The sequence below is a fragment of the Herpailurus yagouaroundi genome, unplaced genomic scaffold (genome assembly GCF_014898765.1).
Source record: "Herpailurus yagouaroundi ecotype Mexico unplaced genomic scaffold, PumYag 202, whole genome shotgun sequence".
Taxonomy (NCBI): Eukaryota; Metazoa; Chordata; class Mammalia; order Carnivora; family Felidae; genus Herpailurus; species Herpailurus yagouaroundi.
In genome coordinates, this window is record NW_024412433.1 from 13271929 (window position 1) to 13290845 (window position 18917).

The window sequence follows — 18917 nt, forward strand, 5'->3', positions numbered from 1 at the left end:
TGTTATGAATGAGGCACTGATAAAGGCAAACCTGTGTCCTTCTAAACATTCACACTGCAGGGTAAGAGGACAATTAATTAAAAAATTGCAACACGGTGTCAGTGGGACAAGCACAGGTGGTAGCTTTCACGAGTTTGTCATGGTGTGTGGTCACCAGTTTTGAGGATGAACACAGAACATTATCCAATAACAATAACTAGGCTTCAAAAATAACCATAAAAAATGGACGTGGACCCTACCAATGTTTAAGCATCACACTCTCCTGCTCTCTTGTCCACATGTAAAAGGTAGATTGTAATGTGGGGTAGGGGCAGAGGGCGGTTAGGCAGTCCTGAAGAGTGTAACTGAGGACTTGGGCGGTATGGCCTGAAATCGCAATGCAAGCACCCCTAGGTCTCTGACTTTATGCCATTTAATGAAGCTTTAGCTTCCTCTAAGCTTTAGTTTCCATGTGGTTAAAATGGTGGTTGGAATATACTTAACTCCCGTATGTTGCTGTAAGCGTTCAGTTAGAAAGCACATGTGAGTGTTCAGGAAATGTGAGCAAAATTATTAGTCACTAACATTACTACTTACATCCTTTTCCTAATTCTCAATTGTGGCCAAGATGGTGTTTAGTAATAACTCCTCAATAAACACATGTTTACTTTGAAACATACACGAATAGAATGTTTAATGCAGTTCAAGTTCTTAGTCACAGGTGTGCAAAGGGAAGCATGGAAGGCTTTCATAGACTTGCTTCCTAACCAAGGGCATGCAGACAGACCATTTATCCATTCCGCCCCAGTTCCTACCAAGAGAAGATAAGGGCTTTGTCACAGAGGAGCCATGAAGCTCAAACACTTGGGCTCCACCCTTCCAAGCCGGTGTTTCTCAGCCAGCTGAAGTCTGAATGCAGAGACTCATTCATTCACTCCTCCTTAAACAAATGTGAGGCCTCTCTAGAGAAAAGTGAACTGTACGTGAAGTGCCTGTCTCACTACAACTGCTACCATTTCTATGTAGTGAGAACCCAGTCAGGTATGGTCATAAATCTGTTTGTCTTTCAGAAATGTGTAGTTATGGCTAAGATAGATGTTGAACAAGGCATGGTCCATGCCACTAAACACTTGGCTTCATTTTGGCTGCTGGATATTAAATCAAGTTTATCTCTGGCCCTTTAACAACAATCCTGTGTACAAGTAGTTCATAAAGGCTTGTCGTGAGCACTTAATTCTTCATGTTGGCGTCTTAGGAACACAATAGTTAAGAAGCAAAAGGGCCCCTCTCCTTTAGATAGCACCTTTAGCTCCATTGCAATATGCAAGAGACTCTTATTAGATCTCAAACGATTGCATGGTATATTTGTGACAACAAAGTGAGTGAGGTTGAAGGGCTCTTCTGCATTTCTCCAGTCATCCCTTGCCTTTGGATGAGTGTGTGTTTGAGGCCATTTTTGCTTGCAACAAATTAGACATTTTAGCTCCCCCTAGAGCATTGGTTGAAAGTTGACATTCTTGGTCTGCAAGGTAGATGGGTTTTATCAGGAATGCATGGCGTGGACTCAAATAGTGCAAGAGTTGTATATGTGTTCTTTTTCTTGGAAGTTGTGGCGAACATTGAGAATTTGTGTTAGGAGTCTCCCGGGAAAGCACCTAAAATGACTGAGATCAGAAACCCCACACAAATCATAGGTAGCTTCACAACTTCACCTTACGCCTTTCTTCCACTGCTGTGTGGTGCATTCAGAAAACCCTCCTTTTGTTTCATTTTTGAATTACTGTATTTAAAATCGTTGCCATTCTAATAAAAGCCAAAAGCTGTTGGCTTTTATTAGATGTTAGCTTAAATACAGCTGGATGTTTTAATCGCTCTGCCTTATTGTATTCTTTCACTCTTATTTCTTATTTCCTGTAGACCACACCCTTCACAAAGATCACTTTGTATGGTATTGTGATACCTCCTAAAATTTGAAATTTCACTCTCTTCAGCTTAGATGCACCGATTTAAACTGGTGAGATTGAGGTCATATTTAAAGCATTAAGCATTTAACTTTGTCTTGTATTAGCCATTTCTTTATTTTCTTTTGTGTAAAACCATCACTGTACCTCACCCATGCTGAGCCTAGAGCTGAAAGTACCAATTCATTTCTTTACCATGTTTCCACTGAAATAAAACTATCTAGTACATATACATGTGGAGCATAAAATATACATAAAGGTATCCAAATTGAATCCATAGAAACATAAAAAATTCATTTCCTTTTTTTTTTTCTCATTCTATAGCCACTACTTGCATCCAAGGAACTCAAGAAGCTGAGACATTATGTGACTTTCAATGTTAAAACAAAAAAAAAAAAGGGGGGGGGGGAACATATTTTTGAGAATTAAGTATATACAAAACTTTAAGCACATACATGTATGTAGATTCCCTTGTAAACTAAGGAATAAATTTTTTGTAGCCTCAATTTACCAGAGGATATTTAATGTGTCACTAACTGATGTCAAGATTGGGGTCTCCATAGTATAGAAAGCATTTGATTCATTGCAGGCTGCTGTTGAAGAAAAGACATACAGAAAGGGTCAGATAAAAATGAAGCCTGCCATCTTATACTTGTTAAAGTATTTCTCTTTTCTTAAAATGCAGAACAAATTCCCTCTTCAGTGTGATTTCATGCACTGTGACATCAGTCACTCTGGCTCTGCAAGCACTGACTCAGGTGGGTGTGTAAACCGACTTCTCAGGCAGAACCTTCTGACGGATCCTTTGCCACCCCCTACCAAAAAAGCAGGACCTTTGCATATAAGCATCACTGAAATGAATTAGCCCACTGGCCTTTGTGGGGGCTGGTTCTTTCTTCTCTTCTTAAAGTATGTACTCAGAATTTCTGAGGTGAAGCTGCTCTCCATCTAAAACTTTGGCTTTCCAAGATTTAAAATCGTGAATAGTCCATCAATCCAGACATTTTCCATATCTGCTGAGTGACAGAGGAAGAAAAAGCAACTGTTTGGGAGAGAAGGGCTCCCCAGTTCTTGAAGTTAAGAAGCTTCTTAAATTTCAGGTTACAGTTAGCCCTATAAGATAACGTTACAGCTAGAATAATGCACGCTTTATCCTGTGCTACTCTTACAATGCTGTTTGTGTTGACTGGGAAGGAGAAGATGCATGCCAGGGAATGCATCTCCTCGTGGAAAGCCTCGTCACGCTGCCCTCATTTCACACTTGTGCACTTCATTTCATTTGCTTACGGGAAAGTTTTCTAGTCCCTACTTCTCAGTTATTTATGAGGTTCTCAAACCACACCTGCCCCAGTGCCGTGAGGAAGTTATTAGAATCTGACCTACTAAAAGTTGATTTTCCCTCCCATTCCACTCATTGAATCTTCTCTGATATAGAGAATCCTATTTTGTCCCGCAGTATTGACTCAGCCAAATAAAAGTTTCCCAAGGCAATTTTGACTATTTCTTTTTTATTCAGCAGGAAGAAAAAGATCTTTCACATTTGTTGCATGTACTCAGACCAATTTGAAAACGCATTGTCAAACTATAAGTATTTAAATAATCAGGCTTCATATACATATGTAAAATCTGTATGCAAATTAATTTCTAGAATTCGCTGACTTCACACAGGACCAAATCAACAGACCAGACTGCCTGGTTATAATTCGTAACCTGTGTAAACCATGTCAAAATTGTTTTTCTGATAATCTGTCAACAACAAATCTTACCATTTCACTTTGATTGTGCTTAAAATCCTACCCTCAACCCCACAAATGGTCATGCTCATTTTCTTATTCTCACTTTCATCAAAATGCAGCTGTTCTGCTCAACATGGGAAATGTTAGAGTTAAAACCACGGGCGCCTGTTGAAGTGACTACAAAAACGCTGATTGCTTTTTTCTCAGAAAGCAGATTACTTTGAGCGAGTTTTTTCTCCACTCTCTCCCCTCCCAAAGTGGGTAAAATGGGCATAGATCATGTTAATGAGTGGTATCATAACTCACATACCCGCCCCCAACTTCCAGGTTGTCATGGTGCTGTTTGCCCATGGTCTAAAGGGATAGCACATCTCTGATAATATTAGGGACTCACACAAAATGTCAATGGCTGAGGTACTTTTCTGAGCCTTTGGCCAAGTGTTTCCAGACGCTTACAAGGCAGTATTGGCAAAGTAGATACAGTCAGTATGATAAATTGCTGACTGGCGCTACAATGAAAACCATCTAATTGAATGAGTTTTTTTTTTTTTTAAACAATAGACGACCTTCTTGTCTCTAGCATTTTTACACTTGTTTTTCTAAACTTTGCAGATGCCTCAAGTCCTTGGGCTTCTCTACAGTTCTTTGTGAAGTTGTCGGGTTTTTTTCTCAGGTCTGTTTTCACTGATTTCCTCAACTGTCAGTGTCCTTCACAGAGTCCTCTTTGCTGAGTTGGCAAAGGTGTGTTGGGATTTCCACAGAAAAATAAAACAATTTTGGCATTTGTAGCTCACATACTCTCATATTAATCTGTTTACCAACGGACAATATAGAAAAATGAGTTGGAGCATTGTTTAACATGTGAAGAATTAGGAGAAGAGTTGATGCTCAGTCTTGCTCTATCGTCATTATTTCATACTATTTGATGATAAAGTCTTGCATATTAAATGGACTAAAACTACACTGTGTAACTTCTTAGATCGGATTCCCTTATTTGGGGGTATGTGTAGAGAAAAAATACAGTTCTACAGTACCAAGCCAACTTTAGGAATTCTTAATGAGAAGGAACAGTATTATTTCCTGTAATAGTCCTTCCAGCTGGGGAAGACCTACATTTCTTGTATTTAAAATGTTCCTGGTTTTTAGAAAAATTAAAATGGAGACACCCCAACAAATTAAGTGTGTGTCCCAGGTAAAACAAATCTCCCTAAAGTTCTATCGAAAATATTTGTTGTGATAAGACTAATGAGATCTTCCTGATACTGAGTGTTAAAATTCATGTTTCTCAAAGAGGTTTGTGTCTACTCTGTTAGGAAGGTGCAGTTTCAGCTTTGGTGTATGTCTGATAGTTTTATTTATTTATTTTTTGGTAGGTTTTTTTTTTTTTTGAGAATACAAAATTAGGCTGACACAAATGTGCTGAGAGACTGTTGTAAAATATTTATGGTATGGAATAGCCGATAAATAGCTAGCATGCACAATGTGAATGCCAATTAATACCCTGGAAAATATTTTCAATGCTTTTAATAATTCAACATGGCTCATTTTACCAATGAAAATCTAGTTTAGCCATTTCCGTGGTAATGTAACTAAGTGGGTAAGAGGGCACAAAATAGCCGGAGGCTTATTAAAGCCTTGGATGCCTTCGCTGTGGCTTTATTTCTGTTGCACCTAATAAGACATGCAAACTTCAGCATTAAGTATCCCCAGATAAAATCCCATTCCATTTCATAACCAGATTGCTTGATCTATTTAGTGCTGGATTCAATTAGCATGCTTAGAGAATCTGAAAAATGAGATACATACCAAAATTTACGTCTCCAGGGAGAGCTAAGTGCAACAATCAGAAGGTGACTAGTGTCTGTCAGAGCCCTCTCTCGCGGTTGATCTCTGGGCAGTTCTGTAGGAGTAATCCAGCACCATAAGAAATAGACTTGTAGTTCAGCTCAGTTTTTCTTCAATTAAAGTGCATTGCATCTGGATGGGGAAAGTGTCCATTCCCAGATTCTTCATCACTAGAGATCAGAGCATCCTTGATGTTCTTCCTATCAGATAAAATGGCCTTTAAAGTTTGCTAGGAAGATGCGGTGGCAGAAGACAGGTGCCTGCTTCCTTAAATCGACATTCAGAGAAAAGAGGGCATAGCTAATGGGTGGGGATGAACACACAGCCCCTCTCTTTCCAGGTCCAGCAGGGAAGAAATTGAATGATTTTACCCACTTTGCTACACAGATGATTACAAGACTCGAAGCAATCACCCAGGCTGGCTAAGGTGCCTCATTTGATTATATTCTGTGAAGACAACAATAAATGAAAACAAAAAATCAGAAACATCCTCTCTAAATGTCTCCTCTCAGCCCAAAAGATGCTCTTTCTCATTGCCACTTACATACAGAAGGTTTAGAGCAGCCTAGCTTGTGGTATCGTCCCTCCCCCGTGACAACCAGCTCTCTCTCTCCCATTCTCTCTCTTTCCCCTCCCTCCCTCCCTGCCCCTGACTCCCTCCCTTCCTGCTTCTCTCTCTCTCCTCTCCAGCTGCCTTAGTCTGTTGATGCTGCTGCTGATTAATCAGGGATTCTGAAACAAAGAACCTACCTTCTGAAATAAGCAGTAATCTTTCTTCTCTGTTTCTGCAGTCCGTCTGCATTGAACGGCAAAGCTGCCAGCATTCTAGCACCTTGGATAGTTCCTGCTCACTAGGCCCCTTGGAAAAGGGAGGCGAAGAAGCAACTGAAGAAATGACAAGAAACCCGAGAGCAGCATCGTTCTACTTCGGATTTCGCCTCCCTGGGGCCTCCCATCCTCATTAAAGACCTCACATTTAGGCAACAGAATCTCTCCCTTTTATCTGTCTGAACTGAAGTCTGATTAGTAAGTGATAAAATGAAAAGAGGCTAAAGAAACCCCTTCATTTATATCCACTACAACCCTCATTCCAGCTTTATGGAGAAGAAAAACATAAATCCATCAAAAATAAATGTTGTTACTACAGAGGGTGTTTAAGTTATAAGCTTTTCACCCCTGGCATGGCTAATGAAAATGAGCAACAACTTAAATGGAACATCGAGATCTCAGTTTGAGACCCTTATTTGATACCAATTTTGCCTCCACCCTCCCTGCCGAGCCAGGCACACAATTACTGCTGACGTACTTCAGGCTGCTGCTTGGGGAAAGAGGGGAGGAGCCTTTTAACCTCATCAAAACAGCCTCGTGCCACCTGCTCCCCCATGGCATGAGAACAAAACTAGCCCACTTAGAAGGAACATGTACAGCACACATGTATGTTGAATAAAGCTCTCACTCAGAGAGCGCGCTATTTTTTTTTTTAACAAAAATAAGATGTGAATTAACCACGGTGTGCCACTAACTCCTATAGATTCACTGTTGAAATTTCCGAAAGTCAACCTATTCCCTACATTTCCTGAGGATTCTCCTCATTCCGTTCTTAAAAGCCTGCCGAATATATGCAGATCTATCATGTTATAGAATACAACTTCTATAGACATATGCATATATGTATACAAAAATACGTGCATATATGCATACACATACAAGCCCATAAGTTTGTATCTAACTTGTTTTCCTTCAAAGTAAGAAGTATAGTGAAGTAAAATATAGGTGTTTTATTGTGTTAGTTGGTATTATGGTAAATATAACAATAAGCAATGAGTTTCTGCTTAGTTGAGACTGAAATACCAATTTTGAGAGGGAAAATTATTCAATAGTGACCAGGAGATTTCTTTTCATCACATTTTCCCAGTAACTCTTTTTGTAAATTACTTTCACTCACAAACTGATTTTCCTAAAGGTTATCCCCAAAATCTAAATTCATAACTAATTTCTTCGAAAAATGTGATCTGAATGTAATTTTTCATGCATCAACAGACCATAAAAAATAATAAACTTAGGTTTACCTTCCTGATTCGTAAATGCCATCTGAAACTGTACCACGATGTTGCAAATGTTATTTTTTTAACTTGTATGTATCTGAGGAAAAATAAAATCAACATGTTACATTGCTACAAGAGTTTCAGTTTTCACATGTCCTAATGTGCATTCCTAAAACAAATCACATATGTCACTTATTTCCTAGTCTTTGTGCCTCCACTCTTTGGACAGAAAAGAACATCTGTGGAAGATCAGATAGATGAAAGAAGGAAGGGAAATTTAATTGTGAAAGAGAAGAGGCCACATCTCTCTCACTCCTTCTCTGTCTCTCTTTTTCTCTCTCCCTCTCTTTACCGCCCTGCCCCCACTCTCTCTCTCTCTCTCTCTCTCCTCTGTCTTATGAAGATTCTAATAACTTAGCACCATGTAGGGGGGAAAATTGTCTCAAGTACCACTTACAAACTAGTAACAGCCACCACACTGTCATTGAGAGGTTTAGGAGTGTATCGTTATTTTTGGTGGTCAAGTGTTGTCATAGGAGTCGTCTTTCAGCATGTGACCCAAAGCAGAAAAGATTCTTTATAAAGAAATTATGTGGCAGATATTTTAGGAAGTGTAAATACTTAATTGTGACTGGTAACTCCATAAAGATCGGTGGAACACATTTTTATCTACAGAGAGCTTGAATAGACACTAGCATAAAGCCCATTTCTACCTTGGAGAAAATTAAAACCCAGATAAGCATACTGCCTTGCTTCAGGCCTCATACTCCTTGGCTCATTGGGATTAGGATGAGAGGTCACTGGGCTGCTGTGTCTCTCATCATCTTTGGCCAACAGGGAGCTTTCAGTCACTTTAATATCACACACCAGGATAATTTCAAATAAAATGCAGAGACACTGGCTTATGGTTGCTAACTATAAAAAAAATTTCCCCCCAAAATATCTCAAGAGTAAAGGGACTTTGACCCCAAGAAAATAATGCGTAGCCCTTTAAACTTAACATTTTCAGCTTTAGAAAAATTTATGATTATTGTGTTTCTGTCCTGTTTCATTTCTTTTATTTTTTTCTCTCCTTTGCACAGAATAGAGTTTGGGAGCCATCACATTATATCAACTCTATCTTCTCAATCCCATGCCTTCCTCATTCCAGGCCACAGTATATATTGATCAGGCAATTTCTTCTCTGGAGATATAGTAGAGTATAGGAATTAATGGCATCTTTGGGGGTTGGTGTCTAGAAGGTCCCCACAACTAGTTCCTTAGGTCTCACTGATTGAAATAGAAAAGGATTTCTACTTTCAAGTAACCTTAGATTCAAACGTGGAATTCATCTCTACTCATTTCAGTAGTATTTAGAGAAGAACGTCACAGCACAAAAATTAAAGTTGAAATTTTTTATATTAAGAACAAAGGTACATAAAGACCAACAAAGCTCAAATTATGTGTTGGTTTACTTCTTAAACATCTCTGTAAAATACATAGGTGTTCCGGATCTCATAGAAACCAGTCATTTAAATGCCTCATGACTTATTTCTTTTAAAGTTCTTATGTCAGGGTAAAGTTGGGCTCTTTCTGTTATGCCCTACTGGCTGACAGAGTTGGTGTCATTGGGGTTAAGTAGGTCCTTTCCATGAACTCAGATAGACAAGGAGCGTTGGCACCTTGAAAGTGCTTCTTAGTCTATAAATCAGCCAGATGGTGGGTAATGCTTTTTGTATAAAAGTGAGGCACACGAGAACATGAAAATTGAAAGTGAGCAATCTAGTTACCTAAACTTAAGGGGTTTATTCAAATATATCAAAATATACTCTCTGAAATCATGTCATAATTTATAATAAAGTCTCTCTAGTTCTTTTTTCATGATCTGTAATCTTTCCATTATTCTTTCCACATTTAGCTTAGGGAGATGACACCTCCATTATAATGAAATTATTCCACTAGGGAAAAGCTAATCTTCCCATCCAATCAGGATTTCTGAGCATTCTGGTAACAGCATGAAATGAAAGTCTAGGTAGAATGAGAACCATATGCTCCTCATGATTTTTGCCTATGCAATGATATAGATGTCAACAGAAGTTGTGCATGACTTAGAGACTGTCAAGCAGTGGATAATGATACATTGCTCCAGGATCCAGAACACTGAGTAACTTGGTGTGTAAGGGTGGGGGAGAGATTTATTACCTAATAATATATACAAAAGCTAAATTTATACTGCCAAGGTGGGGGGGGGGGGGGAACTGACAATAAATGGAATATTCCATGACTGGAAACACATGAATTGATCCAAACATATGAATCTATCCCTCTTCTTTTATCAAGCTGATATTTCCTAGTGCAGATTTCAAAAGGTTTTACCTTTATAATAAATTATATTTGTCTCTATACTCAAGAATTATAAAAAATATTGTTTAAAAACCATCGTATGTTCTAGTGAAACCAATACTCTCACTCTAACAAATCTTCTCCCTCTTTTGAAAGGCTATTGCTTACTCGAGTTTCAAAAATCAAGAATACCTAACCTAGGTTGCCTCTCCTGAGTTACCACAGCCAAACCTCTTTTCTGTATTATGAACTACTCCATCAATAAATACATCACTAGTAAAGAATAAAGTCACAAGATTTTTTTTGAGGGGGTTAGAGGTAGAGAGATAGGGAGAGAACCTCAAGCAGGTTCCACACTCAGTGCAGAACTTGAATGCTGAGCTCGATCCCATGACCCTGGGATCAACCTGAGCTGAAGTCAAGAGTCAGGCATTCAACTGGATAAGCCACCCAGGTGCCTCGGAGATTTTTTTCATGTTCTTCCAAACATATTCACTCCATCCTCCAAGTGTGCTTGTCAAATACTCCTGAAAAAGTGGTATCTTTCCTTTATATTCCTTGGGCCCCAGCATATAGGTTGCATCTAGCCAGTGACAGGGATTTGTTCAAGGAATGCGTGACTCTGGATCTCAACTAATGGCATGGCTTGCCAAAGTAGAAAACTCAAAAAGGCTCATATATTGAACATGAAGTTCTCTTTTTAAAAATGAAATTCTAAATCAAAATTAAAAGAAAAAAAATGGCCCTCCTAAATCTCAAACATTCGAAGAGGGAAAACCTTTCCAAAGGAACTCCATTTTCTCGCTGAAGAATCCAAAATGCATATTAGATCCAAAAAAACCCGAATTTTCCTGAAAAATCCAAAATAATCATACTTACTAGAAATAATTAGGGTACCATAGGAATACCATAGAAATAATTAGGGTACCATAGGAATAATCAATAATACTGACTAGAAATAATTAGGGTACCATAGGAAGGCCAATTGAATACACAAACATAGGGATTGTAATTAGAGAAAATAATACAATTTTTTTATGAGGCACTGTCTTGGAGCTCACACTGCTATAACAAAATACCATGAACCGGGGGGCTTAAAAAACAGACATTTATTTCCCACAGTCTCAGAGTCTGGGAAGTCCAAGATCAAGGTGCTGGCAGATTCAGTCTCCAGTGAAGTTCCTCTGGTCTGGTTTGCAGCCTTCTTGCTGAGTCCTCACAGCGGGGAGAAAGGAATATTTGGTCTCTCTTTTTCTCCTTAAAAGGACCCTGATCTCATCATGGAGATTAAGACTCTCCTGACCTCATTTAAACCTAAGTACCTCCCAAGACCCTGCCTCCAAATACATTGGGGGTAGAGTTTGAATATATAAATTTGGGGAGACACAGACATTCAGTCGACAGCAGAGACATAAAATGAGATAGAGGAAAACAGATAAATGCTTTCTTCCGGAAAAGAAAGAATTTGGTAAATAATTCCGTCTTATTAAATTGGCTTCAAAGTGAATGTATTTTTAATTTAAATAAAATTTGATGTATGGTGGAACTTGCACAGCTATTGATAGATATTTTCTTGACTAAACATGAAAGCATGCTACAAACCTATATTGATTTTCTTGTAGCATCGGACAGTTGACTGTGAATCAATAGAAGAGTTCAGAGAGTCCAGGGCAAACATATATGGGTGTTTAGCACATGATAGATATGCTATTGCATATCAGTAAGTAATACAGTTAAACAAACAGAAACGCGTATATATACAAATAAAGGATTTTTATAAAAATAAATCTCAGTGTTTGCTATTCAAAGTATGGTACAAGTTACGGCATCAACATCATCTGGGGGCTTGTTTCACGTGGAAGCCCAGTCTCCCCCAGACCATCAGAAATCAGGAGCTGCCTTTTAACACATGCCTCAGCGATTGGTATGCGTATTAACATTAAAGAAACACTGTCCAGTGAAAATTCATACGATGATACCTTCACTGCTGAGTATGATAGCCACTAGCCGCATGTGGCTCTTGAGCGCTTGAATTGCTGTCGGTGAAAATGAGGAACTAAATTTTAAATTTTATTTTATCTTAATTAATTTTCACTTAAATTTACATATCGATAGTGCTACCATATTGGACAATGCAGCTCCACATCTTCCTCTCAAATGCTTGCATATAAAAAACAATCTATAGGGGCGCCTGGGTGGCTCAGTTGGTTAAGTGGCCAACTTCGGCTCAGGTCATGATCTCGAGGTCCGTGAGTTCGAGACCTGCGTCGGGCTCTGTGCTGACAGCTCAGAGCCTGGAGCTTGTTTCAGATTCGGTGTCTCCCTCTCTCTGACCCTCCCCTGTTCATGCTCTGTCTCTCTCTGTCTCAAAAATGAATAAATGTTAAAAAAAAATTTAAAAACAATCTATGCAAAGAAACTTTAATACGATCTTGGGGTGGATTTGGCCCAACTAAAGACAACATGAAACCTAGAAACAAGTGAAAACCCATGAATATATAAAAATGCCAATTATTTTTTTTTTAATTTTTTAATGTTTTTTTCTAAGGAGAGGGAGAGACAGAGCATGAGCAGGAGAGGGGCAGAGAGAGAGGGAGACGCAGAATCCAAAGTGGGCTCCAGGCTCTGAACTGTCAGCACAGAACCTCACATGGGGCTCGAACTCAAAAACTGTGAGATCAAGATCTGAGCCAAAGTCAGACAATTCACTGACTGAGCCACCCAGGCGCCCTCCAAAACGCAAATGCAAAATATTTAAATGGAAAAAGATTATAAATAAAGTTATCATTTAAATGCAAAATTGGGATATTATTTGCAACATAGATGAGAGCTAAGTAGTTACGTAGTCCTCCTATATTATTAATATTAATACGCTAGTATTATTAATAAAAAGGAAAACTTATAAATAAGCAAGAATGAAACACCACAGTGCTAAACAAGAACAAAAGACAGGTATGAGTTATTCATAAAATAAGAATTTGAAATGGCAAGTAAATACAGAAAAAAAAATGTTTAACCTCGAGAGCAATAAAATGCAAATTAAATCACAAGTGGCTCATTTTTAAAATAATTGCCCACGTTGGCAAGTATGTGGAGAAATGGATAGTTATATAAATGTACACAACCAAAAAGAAGGGACATCTGATGGTGTTTTAATTTACTTTAAGGAGAACAGTCTTGGAAATCATAGTTGCACGTTAAGGGCATGGTAAGCGTACAAAACTATATGTTTGTGGCCGCTTATGGTTTATAATAACAGAAATTTGAACATTCCTACACATTCAACAATAGGAGATTGAAAAATATTACGCAAGTATTAAAATGCCAGTATAGATCTATATTCATTTATGTGAAGGTGACCCCTGTCAAGAGGAAGAGAACACTATTTCTACGAAGGAATCATCAGGCTGGTGTGCCCCTCAACCTGTATCCTGACTGCCTGACAATGGGCAAGCTGCGAAACCTCTCCCTGCCTCAGTTTAGTGATCTGAAAAGAGACAACAATATTGGTGGAGGTCAGAAATTTATTGTGAAGATTAAATCAGTTAATCCATGTAAAAGTCCATGTAAAAACAAAACAAAACAACAACAAAACAAACCCGTGTCTAGTGCTTAATGTGCACCAATAAATGTGTACCTTCGTGATAGATGCAATCAGAGAAAAGTGAGCAGTACTTGGAAAGATAACCAATACTATACCTAAAACCAATTCGTTCATATTTTCAAATCCAGGGACCATTGTCTTCCTTTATCTTCCCACTTGTAGTACTATTTTATCTCATCCTCCGTGACACTGTATTCTTTTATTTTCCCTCTTATTTCAGGGACTTCTCCCTCCTCGTCTCCTTTGCTGGCTTCCTCCTCTGCTTGGTTTCTAAATGTAGTAATGCCCCAGATTTCATATTTTTTCCTGCTCCCCCAATCTGTAAAAGAAAACCAACCCCGTCACTGATCATCCCATCAATCAGACCACTTTCTCTGCAAATACTTATCACTATGTGATATTATCTTGTTTATACACCCATGCATACACACATACATACATGCGTATATTGAATATATTTTTACCGCGGTTTTAATTTTACCAGTTTTTTCTTACGAGGATACAAGCATTGTGAGAACAGGTACCTTCCAGGTACTTCTTTGCTGGATCCAAGCAAATAGAGTGGTTGTTCATCTATAGGATATATTGAACTAAAACTTATTGAATAGCTATATTACATAGGAAATAAGAGAATATAGCATAAAACATGCATACATATAAAATACTCATGCATAAACATAGTATAATAACAACAGTAAATGTGATGTTTATTGTGTGCTCAACCTAAATTAACTCATTCAGTCACCACAAGGATCTTATGAACAAGCACATTTTCCTCATTTGAAATTAGAATATTGAAGGGGAGTTAAAGGGATTTGTCTGAGGTTACACAATTATTATATGCAGAGAGAACTTTCTAGTACAGAAAAAATAGTATAATTGTTTTTATATCTGGGTAATGATTTTTTTTTACTCTTTAAAAAGTAGATGTATGTGTTGCTTAGTTTTCTCGAATAAGCATATGCTATTTTTATAATAATTTTATATGGTAATTTGGGAGAAAACGTAAAATTCCGTCTTCACAAAATTCCCCCTGAAAGAGAAGCCTTTGGAATCTGTGAGTTTCCATTTATTTTCAAAATGAGAAGCCTGGGTCAGGAGGATTTGTGAAATGGAAATGTGGCCAACGCATTACCGAGTTGGCAATATCTGCAACCAGGAGATAAAAATTCAGAAGTAGGTATGAGTAGTGTATTGGCCAGATAGGATTTGGGGAAAAGTCATATTATAAAGAAAGAAGGAATTGCAGGTGGAAACAACCTGTCTAATGAAAACGTTTAAAACGGGGCTTGGAAGATTGTGTCCTTCAGGATTGGGGACCACTTGGTCGTCTGTGACTGCCTTCCTTGACGCTGAGCCAAGTCTCGCCTTTCTTTCTCAGCTTCTGCCACTTAAAATGCTACAGTGTTGAGGCGCCTGGGTGGCGCAGTCGGTTAAGCGTCCGACTTCAGCCAGGTCACGATCTCGTGGTCCGTGAGTTCGAGCCCCGCGTCGGGCTCTGGGCTGATGGCTCGGAGCCTGGAGCCTGTTTCCGATTCTGTGTCTCCCTCTCTCTCTGCCCCTCCCCCGTTCATGCTGTCTCTCTCTGTCCCAAAAATAAATAAACGTTGAAAAAAAAAATTAAAAAAAAAAAAAAGAAAATGAAAAAAAATGCTACAGTGTTTCCTGAATGGAGACATTGTAGTCTTATGTAAGCTCACACAGAGTTAACAAGTATTTGAAAATACCCATCAGTAATTGGAGAGAACAGTGGAAGAAGCAAACGAAAGCTGTAGCCTACAACGTATTCTCCTCCAGGCCTATTTCCTCACTTCATTTAGTTGATCCAAATAAAGTTATTTGGGGGCATTTTAAGGCTGATGAAGGAGGCCGGGGAAATTGATCACTAAAGTAAGGCATGAGGTACCAACACTCCTTCAAAACATGATAAACAATGGAAATAATAAATCCCATCTTATCATTCCTAAACATTCCATTTTCTAACTCCAGGCTGACTACGAATTAAATTTCAGGGGCTTGTGTATAAAGTTCGGATTTGATCGTGCCCTCACCCACTCTCTCGGTGACTGGCCATTCATTACTCTGAGGTCAGATTTAAATACAGCAACAGGACCTTGTTGATAATCCAGTGCAATCCCTTCATTAAACAGATTGGGAAATTGGAGACAGAATGTTAAAAAGCTTGCCTAAGAAAAGACAGCCTCTTCTTTGGTTGTCTAGAACTTAGTTCTCTTTCTAGTCTCTAAGGCTTTATTCTCATTCACAAGTTTTTTTCGGCCCTTGCCCAGAAGGTTAGGAAGAATAAAGTCACATATTTCAAATGGAGTCCAAAAGTAAACCAGACTTCGTAGGGTGGAGACATAAGACACGAAATATTCACTGGGCTCTGAGAAATTTCAGATACGAACGTGAGGGGGTTTCTCGGTGATCATCGTGAGCAATACTTAACTTCTCTGTGATTCAACTTCCTCATTGGAAAACTGGCAATCGGACCTATGTCATAGACTTGAGATAATTACGAGTTACTGTTTGCAAAATGCAAAACGTTATTTCTGATTGCCCTATTTGACTTCCTTTCATGTGTTTTTATTGCATGTTACTATCGTAATAATATATTCACTTATTAACTCATTTGTTATTTGCCTCTACCGTGGTAATAAACTTCTAGGAGAGCAGGGAACTTGACTTTCTTTTTCCTCTCACCTCTCAAGTATTCAGAAAGTTTCTTGGAAAACAGAAGGCTCTTGATACATATTTTGTTAAGTAGCTGGTGGTTGTTCACGTTTGGGGGCACTTCAGTCTCAGGCTTATTTCTTTTTTTTTTTTTTTTTCAACGTTTATTTATTTTTTTGGGACAGAGAGAGACAGAGCATGAACGGGGGAGGGGCAGAGAGAGAGGGAGACACAGAATCGGAAACAGGCTCCAGGCTCTGAGCCATCAGCCCAGAGCCCGACGCGGGGCTCGAACTCACAGACCGCGAGATCGTGACCTGGCTGAAGTCGGACGCTTACCGACTGCGCCACCCAGGCGCCCCGAGTCTCAGGCTTATTTCTAACCAGAAGCTCTGTTCTGACTGAAGGTGTTTCAGGCCTCAGTAAAGAGGGCGGTAAAGGGCAGAGTGGACGCATATGGACAAGTGGCCCCAATTCTGTGTCTACATCAGTGCCCCGTGAGCATGGAGAAAAGTCCTTTTTCCAAATGATTTTCCCCAAGTGAACCACAATTGTTTCTGCAATTCTTCTGTTTTCTTCACTTAAGCTCTGCCTTTATCTGAAGGTTACCAAATACCCACTCGGGAATCTGTGTTCACCTACACCTAACTTTGGGGGATATCAACTGGCTTAATAATTTTTTCTCATCATAAATAGACCTCTGACCACAAAAGCAAAGTGTGTGTTTATGATCCTGTGATTCTTTTGGCCGATGCCTATGTAGGTAGGCAGGCGGCAATGATAGAAATGAAACATGGAGGCGACTTAGCTTATCAGTTTGTAGTTATGAAAATTTCGTGTTTTTATGAACTTCTTCACATTTTAGTTTTCTCCTTTCTTGGGTCTGAGAGAAACGGATGTGGAATAGAATTTCAAATAAAAGAACATATAGGAAAATATGCATGAAATACACATTTCACTGGGAAATGAAATGTACTAGCTTTAGGAAAAGAGTCAAGAATTAAAGTCAGTCACTTTCCAAGTTTAAATCATATTTAACCTGAAGTTCAAAAGATTAACAAAATATTAAAAGCAAGTACAGAGAACCAGGCCAACCATACAAAATGACCAGAGTTAAGGAAATGTAGATAGTGGATTTTGGGACATGAAAAAACCTTTGATGATTTAGATACCCACCTGCTCCCTAGCCCAGGGGCTACATTCACCTGGCACCCAAATAAATACTACTTATTGAAAAATGATTATACAGAATAGGAACGATGAAGTTCTAACTTTTTTCCTCTTCCTCCTCCTCCTCCTCCTCCCCTCCTTTTCCTCCTCCTCTTCCTCCTCTCCCCTCCTCCCCCTCTTGCTGCTTCTTCTTCTTCTTCTTCTTCTTCTTCTTCTTCTTCTTCTTCATTATTACTGTTGTTGTTATTGTTATATTCCCCATGGCTATCAAGTATGGTTGTAAGTACAAATGCTTACAATTAATAAGTAAACAATTAAAGAAAATTTTTGTGAGTGAGCTCTACTTGGGCATCTAGTGAAGACATTTTGAGATAAGGAGGGGAAAGAATGTAAAAGTCAGAAGAGTATAACATCACGGTTCACTTATTTTACAGTTTAAATTAGAGCCTGGTATAGTCTAGATATCTCTATTCAATTGTCACTTATATGCTTATGTATAGATGAGGCATTTCAATAAACTGCCTTTTTATTCCTTGATAATAAAATAAGATTTCCAACTACCCTGTCTAAAAACAAAGCACAACCATATCAAAATTACAGCAATGTTCTTGTAAGAAAACAGTATTAAATCCAACCACATAACATAAAATACATCAAATTAGTTTTTTCCAATGACTTTATTTTAAAATTAAGAACTTGTAGCCAGAAAAAGTGTATGATTTGTGAAAAGCCCATCAATGATAAATCTGTGGTAAAATCTAATGTTCTGGTATAGTCATTATGGAAAATATCAAGTTTCCTCATAAATTAAAAATAGATCCACCATATGATTCAACAGTCCCACTTCTGGGTATATATCTAAAGGAAATGAAATCAGATTCTCAGAGATATATTTGCACCTCCATGGTCACTGAAGTATTATTCACAATAGCCAAGAAATATATGGAAACCCCCTACGTGTCCATCAGTGAATGAATGGATAAAGACCATGTTGTATGTATGTATGTATGTATGTATGTATGTGTATAACATATATATTTAATTACACTTATATATGAAATTTTAAAGAGTCAGATTCATAGAAATAGAGGGTATAATAGTGGTTGTTAGGGGCTGAGGGGAGGGAGAAATGGGGAGATTTTGGTCAAAGGGTACAAACTTTCAGCTAGAAGATGAACAAATTCTGGAGATCTAATGCACAGCATGATGGCTATAGGTAACAATGCAGTTTCGTATACTTCAAATTTTCTGAGAGTAGATCCTAGGTATTCTCACCACAGGAAAAAATATGTGAGGTGATGGATGTGTTAATTAACTTTATTGTGGTAATCATTTCACATATCAAATGCACATTAAATCATTACACCGTATACCTTAAAAAAATCACCACCTAAATGTAGACAATTTTTGTTGTTCATACCTCAATAAAGCTGCAAAAATTAGTAAAAAAGAATTCATGAAAATAATCTAGTATTTTGTCTCCCAGTTTGGTGCTCTTTCCCCCAGAGAGACAGTCTGGAGTTAATGTGACCGGACTTGTAATTCTTCACCTAGGAAATAATATTTTGTGTCCGGGTGGGTT

At 38.4% G+C, this 18917-nt stretch overlaps 1 protein-coding gene across 7 annotated transcripts in view; it reads right to left on the reverse strand.

The window, feature by feature from the left end:
• The window catches only part of NYAP2 (neuronal tyrosine-phosphorylated phosphoinositide-3-kinase adaptor 2), a 274769-nt gene extending 267986 nt beyond the window's left edge, over window positions 1–6783 (reverse strand). For 5 of the 7 annotated variants that reach the window (XM_040450859.1, XM_040450855.1, XM_040450857.1 and 2 more), the window contains exon 1: window positions 5483–6098. The gene's annotated coding sequence lies outside the window, so the exon portion shown is untranslated. Of the gene's footprint in view, window positions 1–5482; window positions 6100–6271 lie in introns of those variants that run through there. The other 2 variants (XM_040450853.1, XM_040450854.1) reach the window with 2 other exon arrangements.
• Between the last annotated feature and the right edge of the window lie 12134 nt (window positions 6784–18917).